Here is a 9,870-nt window from a genome sequence, read left to right as displayed (position 1 = left end):
ATTTTAAGCTAATAACAACTGAACTACAATTGCATAAGGAAGTTCTACCCATTTACTTGCACCCCTCAATTTATGTTGATGTCCCAATTTACATGTATTTATCCATTAGCATAATATTGTAACTATATAACAATTTTGTCTCTTAACCTGAATGCTAGATTTCAAAGTGACTTACATACCATCATTGCAGTATTAGGGTAATTTTAATTTGACTATATATTTATACTTACCTTTACCAGTGACTTGTACTTCCATATGTTTTCATGTTACTAATGAGGATCCTTTTGTATGAGGTTGAAGAACTCTTTTTAGCAGTTCTTGTAGGACGGTCTAGTGGTGATGAATTTCCTTAGGGGTGTTTGTCTGGGAATGTCTTTATTTCTTCTTTCTGAATGACAGCTTTGCTGGGCTAAGTATTCTTAATTAACAGTTGTTTTCTTTGACCATTTTGACTACATCATCACACTCTGTCCTGGCTACAAGATTTCTGCTCAGAAATGCTGATAGCCTTATGTTGATTCCCTTGTATGTAATGATTTTTCATTTTTCTCTTGCTGCTTTCAAAATTCATTTGTCTTTGACTTTTGAGAGCTTGATTATAATGTGTCTCTTTGGGTTGAATCTTTTGGGGGATCTTTGACCTTCCTATAGCTGTATGGCCATATCTCTACCCAGATTTGGACATTTTTAGCCTTGATTGATTGATTGATTGATTGATTGCCTCTTCAGCTACTTTATTAGCTCAGACATATCACACTAAAGGCACCTACCGCTGCTGCTGCTGCCCCCACCCCTGCAGTCTGGGTAGCTGGTTGGGCCATCTGAGTATCCATGGAGCTCCAATTCCTGGCCTCCCCACCTGACCTCAGCTGTGGATAGACTCCTTCTTTCTTATGAAGCCTCTGGAAGAAAACTGTGACAGATTGAAGGGCTGTGCTCTTGCCCTGCTGCTCATCAGGGTCCTTGCTACTCTCCCAACTGTAAAAAGTGTCCTCCTTCACTGAATTCTCATCATACAGCACATGACAGAACATCCAAAGCAGGTTGCCAGGCTCTCCTAAGGTCATTACAAGGGCCTGGAGGGGACAGATCACCTGCAGCTCCTTCTGCCCATTACAGAGGTATTTCTAGAGAAGTTTTGCTCACACTTTTAGCACAATGACATCCACTTGGATGTCTCAAAGATAATTGCAGAGTAGCAGGCGGTTGTTATGAGGGCTCAAACTAATGTGTTGGATGCTACCTGCTATTCACTCAGGTTAGCCTCTATTCAGTCAAACACCCACTGGTTACTGCTGCCCTCCTTGAGCAGCTTCTCCCGCTGCCTGCTCAGCTCCTCTGAGGAGAATAACCTCTGGCGATGGGCTTCTGTCTCCTGTCCAAGAGTATAGTCCACCATCTGTTCAGTGACGAATGCACCAACATCCTGGTCGTCAGGTAGAAGTTCTTTCCTGCTGAGTCCAGCCTCTTGCCATAATGCCCCCACCTTTTTGGGACCCATATTTTTGCATAGGCACCCCAGGATCTCCAGCAACAGGGAAGCAGCTTTGTCCAGGGGCCTCAGAGGTTTTGTAATCTCCTTGAAGAGCTCCGCCATGGGCACCCCACCATCCTGCAGAATTGGCGTTAACAGTTCTGCTAGGAAACGCAACACATGGGGGATGTCAATTTCCCTGTCTTTGGCCAATTAGGGGATTTCATACAGCCACTGGTAGTGCTGAGCAGTGGAGAGGTGCCAGGCACAGAGCAGCTGGTGCTGCAGCTGTCCCATACGTTCATGAGCAATGGCTTGGGCTCCAGTGTAGACTCGAGGCCATGCCGCACAAAGATGAAGAGCAGGGAGGGTGAGGCCAGTTCCTGCACACACTACCCGGCCTCCTTCATGTCACTGAAATGGAGGTATTCCTTAGTGATGGGCTTGGATTGCTTCTCCAGCTCCTCTTCAGGGAGCAGAGCCTTTGGTGGGCTCCCCGGGGGCAGGGTGGCTTCTCACCTCACAGCATCTACCAAGAGGCTGATCCTCCAAGAGGCTGGCTGCTTTATGCAGCCCCTCAGGCTGGGAGGACTGCTGTCTACTCTGCTCCTCCACTTCCTTGCTGAAGCCCTGCTCGGTGGCAGGTGTCTGTGAATGATCAAGCGGGTCCTCACGGTCACCTCCGTGTTCACTCTGGTCTAGGTGATCTCTCCGGTCCCCAGCTTTCTCACCTCGTTCCTGGCTCAGGCTAATCCTCTGGGCCACATGTCTGTTTTCGGTGCTTTCTGTAGGTGCTGCTTGTTGAAGGGCTGAGAAGTCACTCAAGGTACTAGTAGCTGGACAAGCAGCTTCTGATGCTGAGTCAGAGGGCGTGGCTCCTGAGCTTCTGCTGCCCTTGCCCCAAATCATTCGCTTTCCAGGTGCAAAGAGCTGGTTGTTAGAATCAATGGCCTGGCTTCCTGATCTTGGTGAGTTGTGAGGTGTCAGTAGGGAGGTGGCCCTTCCTGATGGGAACTGTGTTCCTGCCACTGTCACCCACAGGTGGAGGGCCACCCCGACATTTGGCACTGCCCTTGGCCTTTAGCTGCTGCACTTTTATGTTCCTGATGCTCGTTCTTCTCCGCCTCATTGTGGGTCAGTGCTCGTGGGACCCTCGTCCCCTCGTGTGGCACCTAATTGCTCCATCACAGACCAGCGTGTCTTGCAACATAAAGCAGATTCGGGATGAAGTTTTGTTTTCCTTAATGATTTTTTTTTCCATCTGGTTGAAATACTGATCTATTCGGGGCTTGGCTTTTTCAAAGTCCAGGTCTTTGCCAATGGTTGTGAGCAGACGGCAAAGGCATTCCAGGAACTCTTCATTGTGGTTGTAAAGGAGATGAACCATGCCGTCATGCCTTATGGCGTCTGTTAACATCTCCAGCTTGAACAACTCCCTGATAAACTCGATATTCCCTAAAGAGCACCACCGGGCCACGTCTCAAGCCTCTTCCTGGCCTTCCTTCAGGTGTCCCCATTTCTCTGCCCTAGTAGGTTCATCCATCTCTTTTCGCTTCGTCTCAAAAAAACTCAGCATCTTTGTCTTCTGCAAACTCCTCTGACATCAGTTCAACAGCGGTTTTCCCAAGTTTACAGTCTCTGTTGGCTTTTCTGTAGTGGGTACTTTGAGTGCCATGAGGCAGTGGCACATGTTGGCATAGGCCACAGAGAAATTGGACTCTGAAATGGCCCCTCAAAGATGAGGTCAGTGACCCCTTGGAGGTGTTCCTAAGTGCAGATGGCTGGATGTGTCACCTGCTTCATCAGCTGCTTGAACATCTGGGGTGTCACCTTCTTCAGGATGGAGCATGCCCTGCAGTACAGGTCCTAGGTTTTGCTGCCATTTGCATCCTCTGCCCTCTGTCCTTATCAGCTGCCATCTGCTTGCTGCTGGATATCCGTGCCTTCTTAGCTTTGTTCAGCATTGTATCTTTAGTCATTAACACTATGACAATGAGCTTGCTTGGCTCCTTTCAGGGGCCTTGCTGAGAGTGCCAGCATCCCAGACTAACCGGCCCTTGGGACAGCTCTCCACCTGGCCCATGGTTGCTGAGGGCTGGTTGGACAAGGGTGGCAAAGGATGGATCGAAGCCTGGGCCACAGTTTATACCTTGACGTCTAGTGGGATCCCATGGCTGCTGTGCTGTTTTATTGGCCTTATCCATCACCATGTCACTGATATGGGGCCATCCCTCGGGCTTCTGCATGCTGGCAAAGATGAACTGAAAGCCGAGCAGGAATTCATGGTCATACTGCTCTTTCTCCTCAAGGTTTGGAGGCTTCTGCTGATGTGACTTGTATTCATACTTCTGTTCCCCGGGCTGGGTGTTCTCCGCATTGAGAATTTTGTCTTCCTTTGAGTGTCTGGTCTCTCTGCTTCCTCAGGTCGCAGGGGCACACAGCTGCCTTCAGGCTCTGGACCAGGATCACTGTCTCCAGAAGGCAGATTTTCTACCTCTGGTCCTCCAGTTTTGCCTCCTTGAAGGCATCTAGAACATCTCTTACAGCTGTCTTCTTATTGAGCTCCTTAGTTTTCCGTCTCCTTGGCACAGATACTGCCACTGGGGTGGCTGATGCCACCTCTCAATTCTGGGATAGTTTGGAACAGGGATGCTGTCTGGAAAGAGCTGTTCCTCTGCTCCCTTCTCACTTCTTAGCTTCTCCTGCTTCTCTCCCTTTCTTCTTCCTCTTTCTCCATTTTCCTCCAGAGCAGGGGAAATAGTTGGAGCCGTAGCTGGAGTGGCAGAGAGGACAGTCGGGGGAGCCACCTCATAGGCCTGCTCCTTTGGCTCACTGACTGGGCTTGAGTCTACAGCTGGTGGCGAGGGGTCTCTGGTGAGCAGTTTCTCAGGTCAGGCATTTGGAGCAATGGGCATGGGGATTCGGAGGGATAAGCTGGGGGAGGGCGCGGGGCTAGCTCTGGGTTCTGGGTTCCACTCCAGCTCTGGTTCCGGATCCTCAGAAGGCACCATGCTATTAGGCCCAGGAAGAGTTTCTACCTTGGGAGATGCCAGGTGGATGGAAACCTAGGGAGGATTGGAAGAGAACTCAGATCTGGAATTGGTTTGCTAAGTGTCACTTCTACTTCCAGCATGGGTTCAGTGAGGGGAGGGAGTGAAGCCTGAACATTCAATTCCACCTATTCATGCATTCCAAAAATAGTCTAATTAGTTAACAACTAGAGTGGGAAGGCAAAGTTACTTAGGAACTGTTAATGTTCATTAGCTCTGTGTGTGGCCTTCTTGTGTATATAGGCGGTGGTAGTTTGCAAATGAAGTATATAAGCATAAGAAGTAAGAAGAAGGCAAGGGAACCTTAAGCTCACTTTCAATATGCCTTTTAACCAAGCACATCTAGCAGAAAATGATATTTATGCCTCATCCTAGATACACACACACAAACAAAACACACACACACACATATGTCTTAAGTATTTCTTTCAGTTGTATTGATGTATATATGTGTATATATACATATATACACATATATGTGTGTGTGTGTGTGTATATATATATATATATATATATATATATATATATATATATATTTGACATACAGCACTGTATAAGTTTAAGGCATACAGCACAATGACTTAACTTAATGTATCGTGAAATGATTACCACGGTAAGTTTAGTGAACATTCATCACCTTAAATAGAAACAAACAACAATTTTTCTCTTCTTCTGATGAGAACACTTAGCTACATTTAAATATACCATATAGCTGTGTGAACTGTAGTTATCATGTTCTATATTACATATCCAGTGTTTTATTATCTTATAACTAGAAGTTTCTATCTTAACTACCTTCACCCAATTCCCCTATCCCTCACCACTTGCCCTGGTAACTGCAAATTTGATCTCCTTTTCTATGAGATTATTTATTTTTGTTTGTTTTTGTTTTGTTTTCTTTTAAATTCCAGATATAAATATTTGTGTTTTTCTGTCTTACATTTCACTTAGCACAAGTCCTCAAGGTCTTCTCTTGTTGTTGCAAAGAGCAGGATTTCTTTCTTTTAATACCTGAATAATATTTGTGTGTGTGTGTGTGTGTGTGTGTGTGTGTGTGTGTGTGTGTGTGTTGTATTTTCCATTCATTTGGTGATGGATATTTAGGTTGTTTTCATGTTGTGGCTATTGTAAATAATGCAGTGAACATGGGAGTACACTCATGTGATAGTTCTATTTTAGTTCTATGGTAGTTCTAATTTTAATTTTTTGAGATATCTCCAAACTTTTCCATAGTGGCTGTACCAATTTACAGTCCCACCAACAGTGCACTGGATTCCCTTTTCTTCACATTTTCACCAGAATTTATCTCTTGACTTTTTGAAGATAGTCATCCTGACATGAGGTGATATCTCATTATATTTAATTTGCAATTTCTTAATGATTTTTGTGTTCAGCACCTTTTCATGTACCAGTAGATATCTTCTTTGGAAAAATGTCTACTCAGGTAGTTTGCACTTTTATTTATTTATTTACTTACTATTGAGTTACGAGTTCTTTATATATTTTAGATATTAACACCTTATCAGATGTATGATTTGCAAATATGTTTTCCCATCCTATAGGTTACCTTTTCATTTTGTTGATCATTTCTTTTGCTGTAAGGAAGCTTTTTAGTTTGATGTGGTCCCACTTGTTTTCTTTTTTTGTTTTGTTACTTGTGCTTTAGGTGTCATATCCAAAAAATCATTACCAAGACCCATGGCAAGGAGCTTTCCTCCTGTGTTTTTCTTCTAGGAATTTTATGGTTTAAGATCTTACATTTAAGTCTTTAATTCATTTCAATGTCAAATTCAAGTTAATTTTTGTGTATAGTGTATGATAGGGATCTAGTTTTACTTTTTTTACATGTAAATATCCAATTTTCCCAGTATCGTTTATTGAAAAGAATGGATTTTCTTTATTGAGTATTTTTGGTTTGCTTGTCAGACATTAGTTGACTATAATCCATGGGTTTATTTCTGGACTCTCAGTTCTATTCCATTGATTAATGTATCTGTTTTTATACCACTAACATACTGTTTTGATATTTATAGCTTTGTAATATAGCTTAAAATCAGGAAATATGGTTCCTTCCTCCTGTTGTTGTTTCTCAGAATTGCTTTGGCTATTTGAGAAATTTTGAGGTTCCATACAAATTTTAAGATCATTTTTACTACATATATATATGTATATATATATGTAGTATATTTATATATATATATAAAATGTCACTGGAATCTTCATAAGGATTGCTTTGAATCTACAGGTGGCTTTTGGTAGTATGGATGTTTTAACAGTATTCTTTCAATCCTTGAAAATGGGATATCTTTCAATTTATTTGCATCTTCCTCAATTTATTTTTTTCACTGTCTTGTAGTTTTCTGTGTAGAGGTCTTTTACTTCCTTGGTTAAATTTATTCCTAGGTATTTTATTGATTTTGATTTTTTGTAAATGGGATCTTTTCAAAAAAATGTTTTTTTGTCAGATAATTTGTTGTTGGTGTATAGAAACTAATTTTCGTATGTTATTGTGTCTTGCAACTTTACTGAAATTGTTTATATCTATAACTTTATTGGTGACATTCAGGATTTTCTCTATAAAATCACATCATCTGAAGATACAATTTTTGTCTCTTCCTTTCCAATTCTGGTACCTTTTTATTTGTTTGTTTTTTTAATGGCTCTGGCTCGGAATTACACAACTATATTAAATAGGTGTGTTGTCAGTGGGCATCTTTATCTTGTTCCTGATCTCAGAGAAAAATATTTCAACTTTTCACTGTAGAGTGTAATATTAGCTCTGGGCTTGTCATTTATGGCATTTATTATGTTGAGATACGTTCCTTTCATACCTAATTTGTTGAGAGTTTTTATCATGAATGGATGTTGAATTTTCTCAGATGTTTTTTTTGCATCTATTAAGATGATCATATTTTTTTTCCTTTCATTCCTTGTGATGTCTCACATTTATTGATTTGTGTTGTTCAATCATTCTTGCACCCCAGGGATAAATCCCACTTGAGCATAGTGAATAATCCCTTTAATGTGCTGCTAAATTCTGTTTGCTAGTATTTTGAGAATTTTTGCATTGATAGTAATCAGAGATATTGGCCTGTAGTTTTCTTTTCTTGTAGTGTCCTGTTCTGCCTTTGGTATCAAGGTAATGCTGGCTTCAAAATGAGTTGGGGAGTGTTTCTTCTACTTTGATTTTTTTGGAAGTGTTAGAGGAGTATCAGTGTTATTAATAATTCTTCTTTAAATGTTTCATGAAATTTACCAGTGAATCCATCTGGTCCTAGGCTCTTTTTCATTGGAAGATTTTTGATTACTGATTCAGTCTTCTTACTATTAATGTGTTCTGATTTTTTATTTCTTCATGATTTGGTCTTAGTAGCTTGTGTTTCCATGTATTTATCCATTTTTCTAGGGTATCCAGTTTTTTAGCATATAGTTGTTCTTAGCAACCTCTTATGATCCTTTGTATTTCTTTAGTATCAGTTGTAATGTCTCTTCTTTCATGCATCATTTTGTTGATTTAGGTTCTCTTCCTTTTTTCCTTGGTTAGTCTAGCTAAAAGTTTGTTCTCTGACAAGATATATGGAATTGATAAACTCTTAATTTTGTTAATCATTTCTATTGTGTTCCTGTTCTAGATTTCATTTATTTCTGGTCTAATCAATGTTCTTTCTTTTGCTAAATTAAGGATTAGTTTGTTTTTAGTGTTCTAGTGCTTTGAGATGTAAAGTCATGTTATTTATGATCTTTTCATTTTTTGATATATATGCTCATTACTATGAACTTCCTGTTATAACTGCATTTGTTGATTCCATAAGTTTTGTTATGTTGTGTTTCCATATTCGTTTAACTCAAGATAACTTTTTTATTTCCCCTTTAATTTTTCTTTCAATCTATTGGTTGTTTAGAATGTTGTTTAACTTCCAAAATTCATGAGCTCTTCAGTTTTACACTTGTTTTTTAATTTCTCCCTAGGTTTTGGAAGTTTTTTTCCATTATTGCTTTATTTATTTACTAAATGGATTGGTTAATAACATATAAGTTTTAGGTGTAGAATTTTATATTTTCTGTCCCTTTCTTTTCTCCTTCTGGGATTCCCTTAATGTGGATATGTTTTCTTACATGGTGTCCCATAAGTCCTATATGCTTTTGTTTTTGTTTGTTTGTTTGTTTTCTTCTTTTTTTTTTTTCTTTTTGCTCCTCTGGCTGGATAATTTCAAATGTTCTGTCTTCTGTGTCACTGATTCTTCTGCATGGTTAAGTCTGATGCAGAAGCTCTATTAAATTCTTCATTTCAGTCATTGTATTTTTAGTACTTGGATTTCTGTTTATTTTTCTTGATGGTTTCTATTTCCTTGTTGAACTTTTATTCACGCATCATTTTCCTAATTTTATTAAGTTGTCTATGTGTTCTTTCAGTTCCTTAAACTTTTTAGAGTGTTATTCTGAATTCTTTGTCTGACAGTTCATAGCTCTCCATTTCTTTGGGAGCACACATTGGAGATTTATTAGTTTCCTTTGATGGTGTCATGTTACCTGATTTTTCATGATCATCAGTTACTTACATTGGTGTCTGTACATTTGAGTAAATGGTCTCCTTTTTCAAACTTTTGGGTTCACTTTAGCATTGATAGTTCTTCAGCATGCTCATCTTGGGGTTCCGGATATGTAAGCTGGTATTGCCTTGGACAGGTGGGGCTTGCTATCAGGGTGTATTTTTAGGTGAGGCCACTGCTGAAGTTGTGAGGTTTGGGGGAGAATGCCACTGGCTGAGAATAGTTGTATAACACTACTGGTGTGGTTTCCTGCCCAAGAAAGGCTGTTGGATGGACTCCCCAGTTGCCCATGTTTTTTGGTCAGGTTTTCTAGGTGGTTGGGACTTTGTACCACACACAAAATAGATAAGGCTGTGAATCAGCTTCAGTGTCCTGATGGGGCAGAGACTGTGCCCTAAAGTCAGCAAGGTTTTCTGTTTGGGCTACTAGTTTTTCTCTACAGACAGGGGAAGTCACCAGCTGTGTCTTTGTTCAGGTGCCACTATAAGTAGGATTGTAGAAGGGGCTACACAGCTATCTGTGTATCCTGGTTAAGTTCCCTGAATAGACCCCAGCTGAAGGCTCTATTTAGCAGTGGACAGGAATACATTTAATTTTCCTATCCTAGAAGGGCTCCTATAACAGAGGCCTTAAGGCCACCAAGTTTCTTGTTTGGGGATCAAATTAGGCAGAACTATGCACAAAGTTTCCTGGCCCAATACCCTAGCTGTGCAGATGGGTAGGGGTGCCAGGTGGACTCTCTGTCCAAGTGCCCCTTAATCAGTCGCAGAATGGACTCCACCAATTCCTGGGAGCT

General features: G+C 40.8%; 1 pseudogene; it reads right to left on the bottom strand.

The window, feature by feature from the left end:
* Positions 1 to 737: 737 nt before the first annotated feature.
* Positions 738 to 9,066, bottom strand: LOC109447239 (eukaryotic translation initiation factor 4 gamma 1; annotated as a pseudogene).
* Between the last annotated feature and the right edge of the window lie 804 nt (positions 9,067 to 9,870).

This window comes from Rhinolophus sinicus, linkage group LG07, assembly GCF_036562045.2.
Source record: "Rhinolophus sinicus isolate RSC01 linkage group LG07, ASM3656204v1, whole genome shotgun sequence".
Classification (NCBI taxonomy): Eukaryota; Metazoa; Chordata; class Mammalia; order Chiroptera; family Rhinolophidae; genus Rhinolophus; species Rhinolophus sinicus.
This window is presented reverse-complemented; position numbering and strand designations above follow the sequence as displayed.